Raw genomic sequence first — 18,731 nt, 5'->3', positions numbered from 1 at the left:
TCCCCCCCCCAAAAAATACTCTTCTGTCAATGAGGGATTTCATGAGGAATGGAGATGAGGAACACTGGGCAGTTCTTGGCTTCATTATTCTCTTTTGCTTTGGAAATTACATTACTTGGTTATTAGAGTCTCACTGTTTCTAAATGAGGCTGCCCCCTACCTACAAACGGGCCACGTATCCACACCACCACAGAGCCCATCTGACCTGGACACCAGAATTGCCATGGTAGTTGCCATGGCAGTGGTGGCACTGAGGGGGGGAAATACCAATTTTAAAGAATCTGTTGATTTAGACATAGTAGGGAGGGAAGGATCAAAAGCAGAAACCACTTATGGGAACTACCTTAAGAAAGCACAAGGTGGGAATGAATGCCCACACACTGTGTGAAATTCATTTCATTTCTTAACTCTAATTGAAATTCCACATATTCCACCAACTAGAAATTCAATTAGGGATTAACAAGCATGATCTTGTTAAAATGTAAATACCTCTACAAGGGATAAAGGACTACCTTCCACTTACACATTTTCCCCTCTTTGGTTCCAAACCAGTGATTTTATCCATATGGGAAACTCTGGCTATGGGAATTCCCTTCCCACATGGAGATCAGCCACTCGTAGCCCTGAGAGCTGCCTGAGGCCCTGAGAGGTTAAGCAACTGGCCCATGGTCACAAGGGCTGGACTTGAACACTGCTTTTCCTGATGCCAAGCCTTCTTCTCTCTCTCATCGCACGCTGCCTCTCCATGTGCACATTCGTGTGGACTGATGTCCTCCTAACACTTCCCAGAGGTCAGCAAGCAGCCCTGCAGCAGGGGAGTTCTGACTGGGACATGGAAGAGATTCTCATTCTAAGCCCAAGTCCAGTCAGGACACAGCAGTGGGGGTCTAAAGGCAGCACAAGAACGCAGGGGTAATTTCTAAGGGTGAGAGTCAGTCCCCATTCGGTAAATGGTCACGGGCAGTTTTCAAAGGAAGAAATCCAAGCTACCAGTAACTACATGAAAAATTGCTTCCAATCACAAATTATTAAAGAAATTCAAAATAAAGCAGCTCTGAAGTTCTCTCTGATCGCCATCAGATCGGTGAAGTTGTCCAAAAAAGAAAATGACAAATGTTGGCGGGGTCACAGGCAGATGGCTGCATGAAGGTGCTGCCGGTGGGGCTGTGAATTGATCCAGCCACTATGAAAACTCATTTGGATCTACGACCCCAAATTAGTAAACTCTGCCATTTCCTTTGACTCACTGATACCACTACTAGGCCTCTACTCTCAGAGAAGAAAGATAAAGGAAAAGGACCCATATGTATACAAATCCCTACATATGTACATGTATACATGCATACATACACATATACATACATGCACACATACATATGTATCAACTCTTTGTGACAGCAAAGAACAAAGGGCGTACCCACTCAACTGGGGAATGACTGAACAAAGTATGACACATGAGCATAAAACCATCATCATGCTATAAGAAATATTGAAGTGGACGGTTTCCGAGAAACCGGGGACGACGTTGATGAAGTGAGCCAAGCCAAAACCAATTTATACAATAACAACATGGCAAAGACAAACAACTCTGAAAGACTTAAGAGCTCTGATCCATGTCATGGCCAGCCTCGATTCTAGCCGGACGACCACTGCCCCCACTGACAGAAATGATAGACTTGGGGCAGATGGAGACCTCATTTTTCAGATGGGGCAAATGCGGGGATTGTTTTGCTTGACCGTACACGTTTGTAACAGAGACTTTATTTTTCTGGCTTTCTCATTAGTGGGGGGGGAGAGAAAGTTAAACATCATTTGAAAATAAAATTTAATTTTAAAAGTCAACATACAAATAAACATATGGCATTACCACACAGAAAATCTTGGGGTCTCTCCCCCATTGTCATGACTAAAAGCTTCGGACGACGGGAGAGAGCACGGGCTGGTGCCACTGCGGTCAGGTCTACTGCCGTGCTCGAGTGTGGCTGTCGCCTGAGGAGTCATTCTCCGCCGGCGGGTTTCGGATTCCTCCGGACTCCGCAGCCCCAGCCCGTCTCTCCCCACTCCAGGCCGCCCCCCATCAGCTGTCAAAGTGGTCCTTCTGAAGCTAACCCGGCAGGTGACTAACCCAGCGGGTGACAGAGCCAGGGAAGAAGGCTGGGAGAAATCAAACCAGATAAACTTGAATCCGACAAAAGCCTCACCCTTGGGTCAGAAAAGCGCCTCCCTTGGGGAAACCAGAGCAGGCGTGACCGCCTAGCCAGCAGCTCACCTGAAGTCAGTTCCAGGGCCATGGAAGGGGGCCTTGGAAGAGACTTCGGCCACCACCCAACCCGTGTGAGAAAGGGAGCCTCACCCTCTCCAGCCCTGCTCTAGCAGCTTGGAGGGAGGAGGCGCCCACTCCACCTACAGCTCCTGCTGTGTGGCTCACTTTGCACCCGCTTTGGGTGGCTCTGATTCTTAGCAAATTTTCCCTTAGATCAAGCCTAAATTTGCCTCCTTGTAACTCTCACCCATTGCTCCTGGTCCTGCCCTCTGGGGTCAAGCAGAAAAAGGCTAATTAGTTCTCTCCCCCTCCTGCAAAAGAGAGCCGTTCAAATACTTGAAGCCAACTGCCAAGTCTCCCAGGAGCCTTTTCTCCTACAGGCCACACCGGCTCATTTCCTTCAGCTGATCCTCCCAGGACATGGTCTCCAGGCCCTTCACCAACCTGGCTGACCTCCTCTGGAGACTCTCCAGCTATCATGTCCTTCTAAACTGTAGTGCCCAGAACCTAACAGATGACTATTACCTCCTTAGGTAGCTAGGTGGCTCAGTGGATAGAGTGTTGAGCCTGAAGTCAGGAAGACTCATCTTCCTGAGTTCAAATCTGGCCTCAGAAACTTACTAGCTTTGTGACCCTGGGCAAGTCATTTAACCCTATGTGCCTCAGTTTCCTCATCTGTAAAATGGGCTGAAGAAGGAAATGGCAAACCACTCTGATATCCAAGACAAAAAAACCCCAAATGGAATCACAAAGAGTAAGACCCGACTGAAATGACTAAACAACATCTCCTTATTCCTGGAATTATTCCCTTCCAGATGCTGCCCAAGATTTATTAGCTTTTTTTTAGCGGCCACATCACACAGTTCCCTAAGCGCCCCCAGCCCTTTCTCAGAACTGCTGTATATCCATGCCTCCATCAACGTCTATTTTTGGAGTTGATTTTTTTTCCCTAAGTAAAACACTTGACATTTAACCCTACCAAATTTCATCTTAATAGATTCAGTCCAATGCCCTGGCCTGTCATACACTATTTGTGCCATCTGCAAAACTGATAAGCAAACCATCTATGTCTTCATCCAAGTAAATGATAAAAACGTTCCATAGCACAAGCATAAGCCCTGGGGCCCTCCACTGGAGACCTCCCACCACAATGACATTGAATTATTAAGGATGATTCCTTGAGTCTGGCCAGCCCACAGGTTTTGAATCCATTGGGAGGGATTATCAGCTGTTCCACATCTCTCCATTGTCTCCATAGGAACAAAATGAGATCAAAGACAACTATGTTGACAGCATTACTCTCATCTACCAGTTTAGTAATCCTGTCAAAAAAAAGAAACTGGGGTACTCTAGCATGACCTATTTTTTTCATCAATTTTATTTTCAGCTCTGATTCTCTCCCTTCCACCTCCTCATCTCATTCAGAAAGAAAACAAAACCAAAAAAAGCACTAAAATCCATTATAAACATCCAAGAGAACAAATTATCATATTAGATACACACATGTATGTATATTGCATGCTTCTATGTGTGCATACACATATATTCATACATACATACACACACACACACATACGCACATACGCACACATGCTCTGAGTCCTTCCTTCTCTATCTGGAGGTAGGGCAGCCTGTTTCAACGTGAGCCCCCTGGAACTGCTGTTAGTCCTTTGGTTATTCAGATTCTTATTCTTCCAAAGCTCTTTGTCTTTACAATATCATTGTTATAAATTGTTCTTCTGGTTCTGCTCACTTCACTCTGTATCAGTTCATGCAAGTCTTTTTGGGTGTCTCTGAAACCACACTTTTCATTCTTTCTCACAGCAAACAGTATTCCATCACATTTATATATCATAATATGTTCAACCATTCCCCAATTGACAGTCACCCTCAGTTTACAATTCTATGCCACCATGAAAAGAGATGCTATAAAATTTTTGTATATATGAATCCTTCTCATCTTTCTTTGATCACTTTGGGACTATAGACCTCATAGGTGATGCACAGCTAACCAGCACTTTCAGACATAGCTCCAAATTGTTTTCCAGAAGGACTAGATCAGTTCACAGTTCCATCAACCACGCATTAATGAACTTGTTTTCCCACAGCCCCTCCAGCTGCTGTCATTTTCCTTTTTTGTCAACTTTGCCACTCCAATAGGTGTGAGATATTTCAGTTATTTTAATTTTCACTTCTCTAATTATTAGTGATTCAGAACATTTTTTTAATATGGCTATTGGTAACTTGGATTTTCTTCCTCTGAAAACAGCCTATTCATAATCTTTAAAAGTTTATCAATTGGGGAGTGGCTTTTATACTTATAAATTTGAATCCGTTCCCTATATATTTTGAAATGATACCTTTATCAGAGAACCTTGCTGCAAATTTTTTTTTCTAATTTCTTGCTTCTCTTATAGTTTTAGCTACATTGGTTTTGTTTGTGGAAAAACTTTTTTTAATTTTACGTAATCAAAATTGTCCATTTTACCTTCTATGAACATCTCTATCCCTTCTTTGGTGATAAACTTCTTCCCTAGCCATAGAGCTGAAAGATAAGTTCTTCTGGTGTGACCTATTCTTTATTTTAATTTCGTGTTTCTTTATTTTAAACATTCATTTTTTAAAATTTTGAGTTCCAAAATCTCTTCCTCCCTTCAGTTTCTCCCTTACTCACTGAGAAGGCAAGCAATATGATATCAACTATACATGTGAAATCATGAAAAACATTTTCCATGTTAGCCATATTATAAACAAACCAAAAAAAAGTAAGATAAAGTAAAAAAATTATACTTCATTTTGCACCCAGAGTCCATCAGTTCTCTTTCTTGAGGTGGACAGCATTTTTCATCATGAGTCCTTCACAGTTGTCTTGGATCTCTGTATTGATGAGAGCAGCTAAGTCTTTCACAGTTCACCTTCATTATAATAATGCTGTTGCTATGTACAATGATCTCTTGGTCCTGTTCACTTCACTATGTATCAATTCATATAGGCCTTTGCAGATTCTTCTGAAACCAACCCCCTTGTCATTTCTTATAGCATAATAGTATTCCATTACAATCATACACAACGACTTGTTTAGCCATTCCCCAATTAAGCAAAATAAATAAAAGATCTGATTTATTGTTGGGTCTTCAGAAATATAATCAGTTTTCTTAGATTTACTGTTTTCATTTCCAGGAGGGGGAAAAGTTGTTAAAAAGAATCCCATTCCATTGGGTCTCCAACAGTTTGCCCCTTCTGTCATTCCCACTCATCACTTATTTTCAATCTCTCCCTGACTACTGGGGGCTTGCCTACTGCCCACAAAAATGCCCAAGTCTCTCCCATCTTCAAAAAACACTCACTTAATCTTTCCATCCCCTAATCATTTTTCTATATCTCTCCTGACCTTTATGGCTAAACTCCTTGAAAAGGTCATTTACAATAGATGCCTCCACTTTCTCTTTCACTCTTCTTTCAATACAGTTTCCAATCACAGCATTCCACCAAAACTGCTCTCTCTCCAAAGTTACCAATGATTTCTTAGATGCCAAACCCAATAGTCTTTTCCCAATTGTCATTCTCCTTGACCTCTCTGCAGCCTTGGACGCTGTTAATCACTCTCTCCTCCTTGGTACTCTCTTTTCTCTGGGTTTCCAGGACACTACTCTCTCCTGGTCCTCCCCTTACCTCTCTGACCACTCCTCGGTCTCCTTTGCTGGATCTTGCTTTCCAGGACACTACTCTCTCCTGGTCCTCCCCTTACCTCTCTGACCACTCCTCGGTCTCCTTTGCTGGATCTTGCTCTCCTTGAAGTCCCAGCTAAAGTCCCGTCTTCTGGGGGAAGCCTTTCCCAATCTCTCTCGATCCTAGAGCCTCCCCTTTCCTTCATTATTTCCTATGGAGCCCGCATTTAATTCGTCTGCATTCGTTTGTTGGCCTGTTCTCTTCTCCCCATTAGATTACTAGCTCCTTGAGAGCAGGGTCTGTCTTTTGTCTCTTTATATCCCAAGTGCTTGGCCCGGTGCCTGCCCGGCACACAACAGGAGCTTCACAAGTGGTGACTAGCTACAAAACTCACATTTGGGCTCTTCGGCTTACCTCCCTGGTCTATTTCTTTATCTCAAACAAAAACTGGACGAGAGAACTTACTAGATGGTTACAAATATCTCCTGGAGATATGAATTATTTGTACTATAGGTAATTTTTTTTTAATAAACTAGAAAGAAAATTAGAAAGTAGTATTTTTGTGGTGCTAATCCTAAAAATCCTAAGCATTTGCTGAGTATCCAAATTTCTTGGAATATAACACTCGGAGGCCCAACTGAATGTGGAAATAAAAGTAGATTTTAAAGATTGGATTTTTAAAGCACCTCCCTCTCTTCTTTGCAGAAGTGAGAGCCTACAGATATGGAATACTACTCATGTCAGACTCTTTGAAGGGGTGGTTAGGTTTGTTTAACTATTTTTTTTTCCTCTTTTGTATTCTCGTTGTGAAAAAAATGATCTCTTGAAAGTGGGAAAGGATGCAATAGGAAAAGTCAGTCAATTTGTATTTATTAATTGTTTAAGGTCTGGAGATAAAAAGAATGGCCAAAGACAGCCCTGCTCTCGAGGAGCTCACAATCTAACGAGGAAGACGACATAAAAACAAGCAGGTACAAACAAGGTATATACAAGGTAGACTGAAGGAAATCTCAAGAAAAGGCCCTAAGATTAAGAAGGAATGATAAAGGCACATGGCAGGAGGCCGGGTTTTAGCTGAGACCTGAAGGAAGCCAAGAAGCCAGGAGGCAGAGATGAGGATTCCAGGCATGACGGACTGTCAGAGAAAATGCCCAGAATTGGGAGACGAGTGTCTTGTGTGAGCAACAGCACGGAGTTCTGGGTCCCTGGAATGCAGAGTATGTGGAAGCAAGTCAGGTGTAAGAAGACTGGGCAGGTAGCAGGGGGCCTGGTTACAAAGGGCTTGAAAAGCCAGAGGGTTGTATATTCAGTCCTAGAGGTGCTAGGAAGCCACTGGAGTACTGCATAGGGGATCAGAGACGGGGGGGGGGGCAATATGGGCAGACCTGCCTTTTAGGAAGATCGGTTTGACAGTTGAGTGGAAGGACAGACTGAGGAAAGAACTGACGCAAGGAGACTGACCAACAGGCATTGTGATCGTCCAGGGAGGTGATGAGGGCCTGCACCCCTCCCGTGGTGGTAGTGTTAAGAGGAAAGAAAGGAGAATAAGTGAGAGATGTTAAAAAGGTAGAAAAAAATAGGACTTGACCACGGATTAGATATAGGGGGTGAGAGGGAAGGCTTTGAGCCTGGGTGACATAAAAACAAGAGATATCAATAAAAACATATTAACAAAATAAAAAAAAGAAAGATCTTAATTCTACTTTTAATACGGCAAATGCAAACGTACTTTCAAGTCACACAGCTCTAGTAAAATATTTACATAAAAAGTCAGATCTAACCCTGATAACATCCAGTTATCTTCACTGGAGCCAGGGAGGTGTCTCAGTGCTTAGAGTGCTGGCCCTGGGGTCATGAAGGTAGGCTCTCCATCCTGTTCTAAATGCTTACTAACAGCGAGGCCCTAGAAAAGTCACAATCTCTCCTCACCTATTTCCTTCCCTTCCAATGAGGGGAGTGTCTGCAGGGCTGCTGTTTCAAGGATCCAATGAGCTCCCTCACTCAGCTGCCATGTCCTGTATGGGACTTGTCCTTGCCTCCCAAATTGCTGGTGCTCTCCACCTTGTGAAATTCTTTTACGTGCATTTGGTTTCCCTTTATATGTGTACGTGTTTTACATGCCACAGAAAAGCGTATCCTCCCAGAGGGCTGAGCCAACTTTGTTTTTCTCTTTATCCTGCACACCCAGCACTCTGATACCTGGCACAGATTCAACAGTACAATGGACCTGGGGCCTTCTTCCTTTGAAAGTTGTCTGTCCCAACCCTCTGGTCTTTATCCTCCCTCGAGCCTTCCACAAGAGGTCCTCCTAACTGGCTAGAGACCTTCCTCAATGTCTGGACATCTCTGGGGGTATCAGTAGAGCATGCCATCCCAAACCCTTGCCATTTGCCTGGCCCTTAGTTTCTTCCCATTATATAACACGATTCCTTGATGGTGTCTCTTACTTCTGTCCTCATTTGTTCTATGATGTTGCCCTCCCACACCCACCAAGGGTGTCTCTCTCCATTACGGTCTGTGCCATGTTCAGTTTAATGCTTCTAAGAGAGCTGTATCCCATGTCTCACTGTCACACAGCAGCGCTGGTAAAATGTTAGCATTAAAAATTGGGCTTTTGATTTCTTGGGCAGCTTGGGTTCAACAAAGGAGCTTTGCAATTTCCTGAAGTCATTCCAGCCCACTTTCTTCCTCCCATTCAACTCTGGATCCAACTTCTTACCCATCTGTACCATATATCTGAAATATCCACACTAGTGGACAAGATCATCTTTGTCAATAAGTTATACTCACACTCCAGTCACTTGGTCTTTCTCGTGAAAATGGCCAGGCCAAACTCTTTTGAGTGATTCCAGAATTCTTCCAGGAGACTCAGATTGTGCGGGGCTTGGTATAATCAGCACAATATCATCTGTACACAAGAGTCACTGGGGAACCAGGAATCCCTCTTCAATCTGGACTCTGGACTAGATCTCCATCCCACTGGGGAACACCTTAGGCAAGCATGCAACTCCCTGATTTACGTATCACCTAATATTTATGATCAAAGAGTCTCTGAATCGAGTTATTTCTATTTTTACAACTTTCAAGAAATTTTGAATAATTATGATGTATGACTGGAAGTCACCTGTTGGTAAAGGGTACTTAAGGCAGGGTTTTGTCCAACTAACTAAAATAATCTTTTTCTTCATAATCAAGAAACAGAATAATCAAATCTTATATTATTTTTCAGTCAATCGCAAAAGGTACAGTTCTTTGTTGGACATCAATGGTAAAAGTCTGCTTGTTCCCGGCCACAAATACCCTCATCCAGGATGCTCTCAATTCATGCGTACAGGGCTCTCATAAATATTTTGCAGCAATTGGAAGAATAGGCATTGAGATCAGTAAGTACTGATATTCTCTCAACATTAAGAAAGTCTGAGACATTTTCAACACCTTTGATACTTCCCTCTCCTTCTGGTTCTTTGTATATCATTGCTTGTGTATCAGTATATGCTCCCAGGGTGTCGCCTCCGGCACAGATGTCCTCTATAATCACTTCACCCAACTGGGCTGCTCTTTCCATCTTTGTTTGCTTTTGGATCACTTCTGCCTCCTCCATAAACACACCAGGGCTAAATGCCATGCTCCAAGTGGGGCAATTTCAATGAACATAATTGAGTTCATTATAACGATTTGTATAAATCCTTTACTTTTGTTTTTCCTCTTTGTTGTACTTCCTCCATTTTCATCATTAAATGCCCTTGCAAGGGATGAATTGACTTGGTTAAATATCTGGCTAAACTTTCTTTAAACTGGTTTTACCTTCCACGGTTTCTCTCTATTTGGGAGGACAATGCTCATATTCATTCTTCGTAACATTTTACAAGCCAGTTAATATCCTTATCTGGTTTTTCTTTTGGCATCCAACCTTCCTCTATTTTGCAAACAGGTCAAATATTTGTTGACTAAAGTACTTTCGTGGCTCTTTTACTCTCCTTGTTGTGGCAATACACTGGTTAAACCTCTAAATAAAACTACCATTTTCAGTGTTGGTGTCATTTCTGCTATCCATTTCCCACTTCTGATGGTCAACTATCTGTTTATACAGGTCAGGGTTCTGTATACCAGATGCTTTTCCCATTAGTAATCTTTCCTGTTTTTTATTAATTGTGATCTTAGTTCTGACAAGCTAGGGGTCCAACACAAACCGTCCACTAAATAATAATTTGTTTCATTTTTTGTGGTGTTATTTGGTGCTCACTGGCCAAGTCCAGCAACTGACAATTCTTTTTTGAAGAAAGTAGCCTTCTAAGCAATCTCAAGTCTGTGGCCTCTCTCATTCCTGCTTCCTGACCCATGATTTCCCATATATTTCTCCCGTCCTCACCTTTTCCCATGTGTGTATGGAAGTTACCAAGTATCACAGCACATGTAATTTAATTTGGAAAGGCTTGGTAAGTTCTTGTTAAAACTTCTTTACCTCTTCACTCTCAGCAACTGATGTTCATGTACAAGCTGCAATGATTTTGATAGTGATCTTTTGGGAAATTCATGTCATTAATACTGCAATGCATCATGACCAAATATGGCATAAAATAACATTTCTTACACATAGTAAGTGCTTTATCAATTGAGTGTTTGTTGAACTAAAATGAAACTAATAGATATAAAGTACGAGATAAAGGTAAAGGGCAGCTAGGTGGCGCAGTGGATAGAGCTCTGACCTTGAAGTCAGGAGGACCTGAGTTCAAATCCAGCCTCAGACACTTGACACTTATTAGCTGTGTGACCCTGGGCAAGTCACTTAACCCCAATTGCCTCACCAAAAAATAAATAAATAAAGGTAAAATACTATATAAATGAAAAAACTATTAAAATTCTGGTCCACAGCTAGTCACAAAATCTCAAGAAATGGAAGGAATCTCAGAGGCCATCTCAACCAAATACATGAATAGGATACACATACACATAGAATACATATTCACAAGATCAAGCTTCTGCTGGAAAACTCCTCAAGTGAGGAAGAAATGGTATACCCAAGGCAATCCATTCCAAGCTTCAATAGCTCTTAATTGTTAGGCACCTCTCCCTTACAACAAGACACCATTTCTTTCTGTATTTCCACTTGCTGGGCTAGGCAAGACAAGGGCAATCCCTCTTATACATGACAGCACTTCAAATAATCAATGACCATTTTCACGTCCCCATGAAGTCTCTTCTCCAGACTAAACCATCCCACTTGCCTCAACAGATTCTCACAGAGAAGAAATGGAAGGCCTTTCACTATCCTTGCTGCCTTCCTCTCAACACTCCAGCTTATCAAGGTCCTTCCTAAAACGTGCATCCTGAGCTAAGCACATCACGACTGATGTGGTCTGTCCAGGACAGTCTAACAGAACTACCTCCCACCTTTCTAATTCTAACGACTCATTAGTTTTCTTGGCTGCTGCATCACACCTTTGACATATTAAGCCTGAAGCCAATCGATCAACAAGCAATTATTAATCACCTACTATGTGCCAGGCACTAAGAATAAAGAGAAAAAAAAAAGAAACAATCCTCCCAAAGATTCTGTCAGGGGAGATGTATAACTATAAAACTAGATTCAGAATGAATCTCTATGGAATAGAAATAAACACAAGACAGAGTTAAGTACAAGGTATTTGGGAGGTAGGGAACCAGAAGTTGGGGAGATCAGAAAAGAAGGATTCTATGAGGTGGAGGCAGGGAAGAAGGTCATCCCAGGCAAATAGAATGCTCAATACAAGGGCTCGGAGATGGGAGACGGAGCATGTTTTAGGAAAAGAGAGGGCAGTTTAGCACAGCAAAGTGTGAGAAGGGAAGTCATATGTGCGACTGGGAAGTCAGACAGGCCTTTAGAAGCCAAACCAAGGTGTTCCTGTTTCACTGCAAAAGTAAGAAGAGCCCACCAGGGTTTACGGAGTCACAGGTTCAGCACAGGGTCAACATAGGCTGGAACACAAGGAGACCGGCAATCTTCCCCTCAGGAGGTAACAAGAGCCTGAACAAAAGCAGAAGCTGTGTGAATAAAAAGAAGTTAGATACAAAAGATGCTGTGGAGGTAGAAAGAAGATTTGTCGATTGGCCACCTGGCAAGCTAAGGGAGGAGTTGAGAATAAGCCCAATGTTACAAACCAGGTAGGCTGGAAGAAAGGGGGTGCCCAGGATAGAACCCCCGAGTCTGAAAGGAGGCAGGGAGAAGAGGAGGATAAGGAACTATTATGGACATGGAGAGTTTTCAAGACCTCTGAAAAGCCCAGTTTGAAAACTGTCCAAGAGGCAGCTGTTAATGCAAGACTGCAGAGAGGAAAAAGACTGGGGCTGGCTGTGAATCCTTGAAGCATGTGCATAGAAATAATCAACTCATGGGAGCTAACGAGATTGCTAAGGGTAGAGACAGCAAAGATAAGAGGGCCTGGGCTAGAGAGACATGAAGTTCATCTACTAACACCCCCAGGCTTTTTTCAGACAAACCGAGGTCTGGCCATGCCTACCCAACCAATCCATAGGATCAATACAATCTACACAGGATTGTACATATATTTCTACTCAATTTCATTTAATTAGATTTGAAGCCTGACTGTTGTCTTCTAGACTGCTAATTATCCTACGTTGCCTTAGGTCACCAGTAGATGAGTTAAACATGATATTTTTCATTAATCCAAGTCATTGATAAAAATGTGAAAAAACAAAACAAAACAACCCAAAGCCAAACGCAGATCCCTGGGGCCCTCCTCCCCTGGAGGCCTCAAAATGACACTGACATGAATAACTATTCTTTAGCTGACCAACCAAGCCAAGTTTCAAAACCATCTAAGTACCCTATCATCTACCCCACATCTTTCCCTCTTTTCTTCAAGAACAACAGGGTGGGCATTGTTCAACCCCTTTAGTTATAGATGAGGAAAATGAGGCCCAAGAAGTCAAGTTAATCACTCATAAGTGGCAGAGCCAGGATGCCAAACCAGACCTTCAGAGGGCACCGCCAGGACTCCTCCCCCATGCTGACCTACCACATAAGTCTAGCAACTTGGGACTACCTTAAAACTGTTCAAGTAGGGAACAATGAACTACAAGGTTTTGTTTTTTTTCCAAATCACTTGTACTTTTCAGACTATTAAATGAGATTTCCATTTTCAATTTTCTAACAGTTTAGTAAATTTTTCTTCTGATCCCTAAAACGGTAATACTAATATAGCAATTCACTTTTAACCCTTATAGAATTTTTTTTTTAACATGAAAATTTTCTTTTATAAAGAACAAAAAAGGTGATTTTACAAGACATTGCTAATTTCTATTAGGAGCAGCTTGCTTTCTTTTATTAAAGATAAGGTGGGGGGAGGAGCAGAAATAGGTCTTGCGATCCCATTGGTAGGAGAGATGCCTCAACCAGTACAAGCTGGTACTTCCTCTGCCACCAAGAGTCTCAGAGGTATCAAACAGGATGCCCACAGATGGCATGGGGGACCCAAAACAATGGGCCTCAGGTAGATTAAAAAGCAATTGAGAAATATTTAATAAAATAAATAAAAATCTAAAACAGAGATAATAAAGTCAATATGCAGCCCTGTTTCTATTTGAGTTTGACCCCACTAGCTTAGCACACTGAGTGGTTATGTGACTTGCCCAGGGTCATACAGCCAATATATGTGAGAGGCTGGATTGAAACCTACCTTAGATCTCAAAGAATTTCAACTTAATTTCTGTTCAAGGATTGAAGAACAGATGATTTAATTTTATATGACAATTAATATACAAGTGTTCAGAGTACTTCATATTCCATAAAAGTTGAGAACTAAACTGAGAGTGAAGAAGAAAAATTAAAGGAATATAAAGTGCTCCTAACTTTCAGATCTTCATAGTCATATAACATTAACTATCTGACCTTTGAACAGAAATTAAGTTAAAATTCTACAAGGTCTAAAATCTGAAAGATTCAAAAAGATCCTGTGTTTTTATTTCCCTTCTCCAATGAAATGATTAACCTGAATTTTGCAGAAAGTGCTATAATCAGTTAGCAAACAACCAAACAGATCCTAACCTTGGCTCAGAAATGATGCTCTTTGGTGAAAATCCTTCAATCCTGGAAATTTCTCAGAGAATCCACTCCTTAGAGGAGAGGAGGTCTCCATGAAACAAGTATTTTATAAATCCACATGGTTTGTATTAGACTCTGATTGTTTTTAAGTCAGCAATTCAAACTTATTAGGAATATATATACAATGGTTTCAATGGTCCTTTGCCATTGGATTAATTAGCCCAAATGGCTTTTCGTTTGACTGTCAGGGGCTTGATTAAGACAAAATACAAGAACCTTTTTACACAGCTCGAAAGATTATAAAGTTTAGGTACACAAATCTGAGCTCATAAACCTCTAGGTGATAAGCACAATCCTGTTTGATTATCTTTTACAAGAGCTAGCTAGCAACAGGAATATTTTGTAAATATTAATTCACATTCATATAGTACTTTAAAATCCTAGCATCACAACAATTTTGTGAGGTATTGGAGAATCACAGAATCTCAGTGTTGAAGAGACTAGAGCAGCCGTCTCATCCTATCAGCAGAGGTTGATTATCTCTAGGTTACTGTATCTATCTTGTATCTTGTTTGGCCCTAGTCATTTTCATGTTGTCTCCCCATTTGACTGTAAGCTCCCTGAGGGGCTACCTTTTGCCTTGTTTTGTATCCCCAAAGCTTAGCAGAGTGCCTCGCTATTATTAAACATTCAATGACTAACACCAAAAAATTGTTCTCTACCCCATACCCAGAAAGTGACTGTCCAGTTCTTGTGTGAGTATATCTAATGGGAGAACACTTACCACTTCAGACACGTTAGCCTATGTCAAAACCTCAGTTTAACAGAAAAGTTACTCGATTTCTGACACTGTCAATGACATACCCATAATAACATGGCTAGTAAGTGTCTGAGGCACCATTCAAACTCAGGTCTCTGGACTACAAACTTGCCAGATACTGACAGAAAGCACGAAGAGATATAACCCAATTCCAAATCATTATGAAGATAGATATCATATGTAGAACTTCAATGATACATGTATATGATAGATATACGTACATATATTATCATGCTTATATTAATATACTGCACAATTCATAATTCTGTGCTATTACATTATTAATATACCAATATGTTTATATATGAATATATCATATATTAAATCTATAATAAATTTATCTATATAATAAAACTATAATAAATATGTCTATGTATATTAAATCTATAATAAATAAAATATGTATCATATATAGTAAAGAAAGAACATAGTTTCTTCTTTAAGGAAAAGCACTAACAAAGCAAAAACATTCTGGGTTCTGGGCCTGGCTACCTCACTTAGGTTATGTTTGACTCCTGACGCCTCAGCTTCCTGGTTAATAAAACAGGCATAATATCATTTACACAATATACCTGTCAGGTTTACCATTAGGATTAAATAAGACAGTATACATTAAAAAAAAAAAACTTTGTACATCACTCTGTGATTGCAAACTACTTTTATAATATAACAACCCAGAGCTGGGTCTTAGAGCAGGGCAAAGTAGAGAGTAACCAAGGGTGCCATGGGAGGGAGAAACAATATTTACTCTATTTTTTTCTAATGTACATTCTTTCATGCCCAGAAATTTGGTCCTCTGTGGCCCATGGTACAGTGCTATCGAGTTACTCAAGGCATGGTGTTCCAACCTCACCTCAGGGGTACAAATGTCCTGCCCGCTCTGCCCTCTCCATTTGTCTACACTACCCATCTGTCTTTACTACCCATCTGTCTACACACATCATGCTGCTTTCAAAAGTAACCTAAGCTTACACAGTACCTAGAAATCAATGCTCTCCTATGCCAGAAATGAGGAAGGAAACAGCACCTGCTGATCTTGGCCACAATCCTTTGCACCATGGGCTTCACACTCCTCCTATAGAATGAACCTGAAAGTAGGAATAACACCTGGCACACTGATAGAGGAATCAGGACTGGAGGAAGAAGTTTCAAAGGAATCTCTATCCCACCAACTCCAGGAAAGAAAAAAAAATCCATCTTTTAAAAATCTGTGTCCAGCAGTCAGAATCAGGATGAAACTTTAACCAGCTGGCTTCAGAACTGCTTCAATGTACAATAAATAGGAGCTGAGACTATCACTAACAGAAAAGTCAAAGAGGACACCAGGGCAGCACATGCAGAAATGTCCCCTATGGTTAACAAGCCAGCTACCTTGAACCCTATGACTAAGAGGGTCTTCCCTTCGCAGGGATAGCAGTCAAATCTCCATAACCCAGGAGGAGGGTGGGAACTCTGCCCCAAAGCCTCTCAGGCCTACCAGAACAAAAGCCTGCCCCTTCAGAATCACAAAGCAGGGCCTGAAGGAAACAAAAGCATCATCTCCACTAACCTCATTTTGCATAGGAGGCAAGGAAGGCCTAGAGCAGGAAGTGATCTGCCAAAGGTGTCACAGGGTTCAGTTCAGTGCAACCCGGGTCTCCTGACGCCCATACATTGCTCTTCCCAGGAAAACCTTGCTGCCTCTCAAAAGCTGGCCAGACTCTTCCAGCAAACGGCCTTGCTGCCCTCCTCTCCAAACCACTTAGACACATTCCCTTGCCCATCCCCATGACAGCAGAACTTTGCAGGCTGAAAGTAACCTCAGAGGGCCCTCATTTCAACCCTCATCCATCCCCATATGACTCCACTAAAGATCTCTGGTTTCACACAAATAAAGGATGACTGAGGCCTGTGGTGTGCTGGTAAATGTTAACAGCCAGCTCCCCAGAGGAGAAAAAAAATTTGTTCCCACGATACACTTTCAGAATTAGAATTCATTCCCTTGAAAACAACTCCCTCCATTTTGGATGAGCTCTTAGTGCAAGGAATATTTTCTTTCTGTGGGATTGAAGTTTACGTGCTTGTACCTGCCACGGTTGTTTTCCTCCCGGGGCACACAGAATAAATCAAAAGCCTCCTCCGAAGGCCTGGAGACAGCTAGCCATCTCAGTCTCTGAATGGTCAGGATAAACACCCCCAGCTTTGCGCAAGCCCCAGAGAGAGAGCTTATGGAAATGTGTGCATCACTGCTGAGCTGGAGGAGCAGAACAGGACCCGTGTGAGGGACGCTGTCCCTCATCTTTGGAACAACGCTATCTCCTTGGGAGTCAGTGACATTCAAAGCTCAAGCTTACTGTCACCTCCAACCTCACTCACCAAACTATACTCTCCCCTACACAAAACTGCTATGTACTCACTTTGCACATATTTTTTTATTTACTTGTGTATATAGATTGTATTTCCCTTCCCTATAGAATAGAAACTTTATGAGGGCAAAGGACTGTTTTATAACTTTGTATCCCCAGGGTCTAGTCAAGACTTGCACACAGCTCGTGCTTAATAAATTCATCTAGCATGAAAGAGCTTGGGGGGGGGGGGCTTAAAGCAGTATAAGACATATATTTATAATAATGATCCTATCATACCCTGATAAGAATAATGTGCATTTTTTGCATTTTGGAAAAAAGTGTTTTCCATATATCATATCGTTTGAGCCTGGAGACCACTCTGTGAACTAGTTACTTGAAGTATTATTACCTTCATTTTACAGAAGGCTAAAAGAAGGACTTGCTCATTTTAATCCATCTAATAAGTGTCAAAGGTGGGATCTGAACTCCAAGCTTCTTAGGCCTACCACCAGTAATTCATGCATCCACTGGGCCAAGGCACCTCTGTGATCCCAAAGAGCTACCATGTGGCAAAGCCAGCTATACTTTAACATCTGCCCGTAGACCTCTCTCCCCACAAGCCAATGACCCCCTCGGGCGGGACAAGCATTTCTCATCCCATCCACAGTGGAGGAAAATGAAGCTGAAAGCTGGGGCAGGAGGAGCCACTGGTCCAGGGGCCGAAGAGCTGAGGTTGGCATATGTCTGACATCCAGACCTCCCAGAAGCCCACAGAGGGACAGGGGCTGGCCTAGGTCATACAGGACCAACAGGACTCAACCCGCTTCCCAGGATCCTTGACTCTAGGTGGGAGGGCCCTCTGACACCAACGAGTACAACTCCTTCCTCTTACACAAGAAGAAACTGAGGACGTTCCTACAAGCAGAGTCCGTATGTGAACCCAGGACCACGGACGACTGTGTCTATGCTCTTTCCACGAGGGAATGGGCAGGGGGATCATTCCCCTCCCCCAAGCCCCACCCTCCGGGCAGGCAGAGTACACTGAGAAGCCCCGGAGGAGCCAGGTCGAGCTCAAGGTCACGCAGGTAGCCAGAGGCAGAGCTGGGGCAGGAGCCAGCGCCTCCGAGAGACAGGTGTGGGAGGGGCGGGGAGGGCCCAAGTGACCCAGCCCCGGCCACGCCCTCGCGGCCCCCCTGACAGCTGGGTGTCAGGAGGGGCGCACAGGTGACCCCGCACCTGGCCCTGGTGAAGGGACGCCCCCGCTTCCTGCCCCCCGCAGGTGCATATCGGGAGGGGCACACGGGTGACCCCCCCCACACACACACTCGGCCCTCCTCCCCCGACAGGTGTAAACCCCCCCACCCCAACTAGTATCAGCCCTGGGGGAGGGACTCCCCCCTCCTCCTCCGCCCAGGTGCATATATGGAAGGGCGCACAGGTGAACCCCCCACACTGGGGGAGGGACGCCCCCACAAGTGCATATCGGGAGGGGCACACAGGTGGGGCCCCCCAGGCCCCCCCCCCACCCCCACCCCGCCTAGCGTCGGCCCTGGTGGAGGGACTTCCCCGCCTCCTCCCCCGACAGGTGTACACAGGGAGGGGGTACACAGG

At 43.0% G+C, this 18,731-nt stretch overlaps 1 protein-coding gene across 1 annotated transcript in view; it reads right to left on the bottom strand.

The window, feature by feature from the left end:
- The window catches only part of PRKAA2 (protein kinase AMP-activated catalytic subunit alpha 2), a 68,806-nt gene that overhangs the window by 49,786 nt on the left and 289 nt on the right, over positions 1-18,731 (bottom strand). The gene's annotated exons all lie outside the window — the stretch shown is intronic.

Source organism: Vombatus ursinus, unplaced genomic scaffold, assembly GCF_900497805.2.
Source record: "Vombatus ursinus unplaced genomic scaffold, bare-nosed wombat genome assembly UNPS02009824.1, whole genome shotgun sequence".
In the NCBI taxonomy this organism is placed as follows: domain Eukaryota; kingdom Metazoa; phylum Chordata; class Mammalia; order Diprotodontia; family Vombatidae; genus Vombatus; species Vombatus ursinus.
This window is presented reverse-complemented; position numbering and strand designations above follow the sequence as displayed.